A 3,059-nucleotide genomic window follows, 5' to 3' on the forward strand; every position below is an offset into this window, starting at 1 on the left:
ATGGCCAATTTATGCTCCCTTAGAACCCTCAACAGTTTCTCCAATTCTATCTTTGATAGATCAGCTGACACAATGACAGGTAAAGTTTCATTCTCTCCCAGATAAGCATAGCGCAAGTGATCTGGGAGGACCTTTAATTCCAACTGCGGTGGCTGCTGAATGGAGGTTAGCGGTTTATCAGTCGCATCTGCTAGTTCTTGAAACTTCTTCCAATATGGTAAGAATGAGTTGATCCAGTTTACACATTCTCTGATCTCAGCATCATCATCATCGTTGCCCTCATCACCCAATAATACTGCCTCTAAGGCATCACTACTCATTCTTCTCTTGGAGACTGCCTTTTCTATCACATCCACACTAAAGCAACTGTCACTAGCCACCGGATACTTCATAGATCTGAAGACATTAAAGACCACCTCATTTCCTTGAACTCTAAGCTTAAGCTCTCCTTTGTGAACATCAATAAGAGCTTGGCCTGTGGCTAGAAATGGCCTACCGAGAATAATTGGGACATCTGTGTCCTCCTCCATGTCTAGAACAATAAAGTCAGCTAGAAATATGAACTTATCTACCTTCACAAGAACATCCTCAATGATACCTCGTGGATGTGTTAACGATCGGTCTGCGAGCTGTAAAGTGACAGTTGTTGGTTTTGCCTCCCCCAAACCAAGTCTTTTAAACACAGATAGGGGCATCAGATTGATACTTGCCCCCAGATCACATAAGGCGTGCTTACATTCAAACTTGCCAATGGTGCAAGGTATGGTGAAACTCCCCGGATCTCTCAGCTTTTGGGGTAACTTCCTTTGTAAAATCGCGCTGCACTCTTCAGTGAGTGCTACAGTCTCATAGTCCTCCATTCTCCTTTTCTTTGACAGAATCTCCTTCATGAACTTAACATAACTGGGCATCTGCTCCAAGGCCTCAGCAAAAGGAATGTTTATGTGCAGCTTTTTAAACACCTCAAGAAACTTAGAAAACTGTTTATCAAGTGTAGTCTTTCTAAGCCTCTGAGGGTATGGAACTCTAACTGGCTGCTCAATAACAACTGGCGGATTCTGTTCTGACTGCTGGTGGTCTTCAGTAACCCTTTCTGAATCAGACTGTTCACCCATCTCCTTATTCTGAACCACTGCCTTTGGAGGTCTAGGCTGCTCAGTTTGCTTCCCACTCCTCAGAGTAATTGCCTGAACTTGCTCCTTGGGGTTGACTTCAGTATTACTAGGCAAGTTTCCCTGGGGTCTGTTATTGAGCATATTGGCCAACTGCCCAACCTGTGTCTCAAGGTTTCGAATAGAGGATCTGGTCTTAGTCATAAATTGAGTCTGAGTATTAGTAAGAGTCAACAATGCAACTTGCAGTTCATTAGGCCTCTCAGGTTGAGGCATTGATTGTTGAGGCCTAGGCTGTTGTGATGACGAAGCTTGATGCATAGGTGGCTGAGGCATGTTATTCTGAAATTGGCCCTGAAACTGAGGTTGTTGGCCTTGATTATTCTTCCACGAAAAATTGGGATGATTTCGCCACCCAGGATTGTAAGTATTGGAGAATGGGTTATTAAGTGGCCTTTGAAAATTTCCCACCGCTTGAACTTGAGCATGATCCACTGGGGTGCTATTATTCATACAGATAGGGCACTGATCGACAGAATGAGCACCACCACACATTTCACACCTCACTGCCATTTGAACCGCATTAGCAGATACACTGCTCTGTTGCAACTGCTTTGTCAAAGAGGCTACTTGAGCTGTTAAAGCAGTGATTGCATCCAGCTCATGCACCCCAGCTACCTTTCTAACTCCTGATGATCTTTCCTCAGACCACTGATGATTGTTTATGGCCATGTCCTCTAGCAGCTCATAAGCACCAGTTGCACTCTTGCTCATAAAAGTGCCACCTGCTGCAGCATCAATAATGGTTCTGGTTGTAGGACATAAACCATTGTAGAAATTCTGTACTAGCATCCACTGTTCAATGCCATGATGAGGACATATTCTCAGGAGTTCCTTAAACCGTTCCCAAGCTTCATACAGTGACTCTCTGTCATTCTGGCAAAAGTTATTGATCTCTCCCCTCAATTTAGCAGCTTTGGACGGAGGGAAGAATTTAGACAAAAATTTCTGAGCTAGATCTTGCCAGGTGACAATAGAATTTGGCTGCAGCGAATTCAACCAGCTTTTAGCTCTGTCCCTCAGAGAGAATGGGAAAAGCCTAAGCTTGATAGCGTCATCACTCACCCCATTATCTCTGAAGGTTCCACACAACTCCAGAAAATTGGACAAATGGGTGTGAGGATCTTCAGAAGGCAACCCATTGAATTGCACAGAGGACTGCACCATTTGTAGAATAGCAGGCTTGATTTCGAAGTTGTTGGCCTCTACAGCTGGTAGGCGTATACTATTTTGTACTCCCGTCAGAGTGGGCAGTACATAATCTCTCAGGCTCCTCTCAACATTGTTCTGAGCCTGACCCCCTTGTACAACTCCAGGAATTAGAACATTCCTGCCATCCCCTTCATTCTGTGCCATCTTAACAGATTTCTGGGCCTCCCTCTTGTTCTTTCTGAGTTGCTTGCAAGACTTTTCAATCTCAGGATTCAGAGGAACAAGTGTGTCTTTTCCTTTTCTGCCACGCATATACCAAAAGTCACCTGAGATAGACAAATTAAGCAACTAAACAGATTAGAAATAAGAGAAATTAAAATCAAATTAGAATAAAAATTAATTAGACTGATATTGATAATTATTTTCAGTCCCCGGCAACGGCGCCAAAAACTTGTTGCGATATTTTTGCTATGCAAGTGCACACAGTCGCAGTTCGTAATAAAATGGTAAAAACCAAGTATCGTCCTCAAGGACTGATTTATCAATTACCAATCAATTAATCTTTTAATTCTATTTGACTAAACAATTTTCAGAGATTTTAAACTAAGAAAAATACTAACGAAGAACAATGAATAATTAAACAAATTAACAAAGAAAATACAATTAGGACAATTATGATCCTCTATTTTCCACCCTCTTATTTCATAATGCAAGTATCTATATCCCCTTCTCCCT

The 3,059-nt window shown here is 42.3% G+C and overlaps 1 non-coding gene across 1 annotated transcript; it reads left to right on the plus strand.

Moving 5' to 3' along the window:
• Positions 1 to 1,974: 1,974 nt before the first annotated feature.
• On the plus strand, positions 1,975 to 2,081 carry LOC133781090 (small nucleolar RNA R71). Its single transcript, XR_009869886.1, has one exon. It is a non-coding gene; the product is annotated as a small nucleolar RNA R71 (small nucleolar RNA).
• The last annotated feature ends 978 nt before the right edge of the window (positions 2,082 to 3,059 follow it).

Source organism: Humulus lupulus, chromosome 5 (assembly GCF_963169125.1).
Source record: "Humulus lupulus chromosome 5, drHumLupu1.1, whole genome shotgun sequence".
NCBI classification, from domain to species: Eukaryota; Viridiplantae; Streptophyta; class Magnoliopsida; order Rosales; family Cannabaceae; genus Humulus; species Humulus lupulus.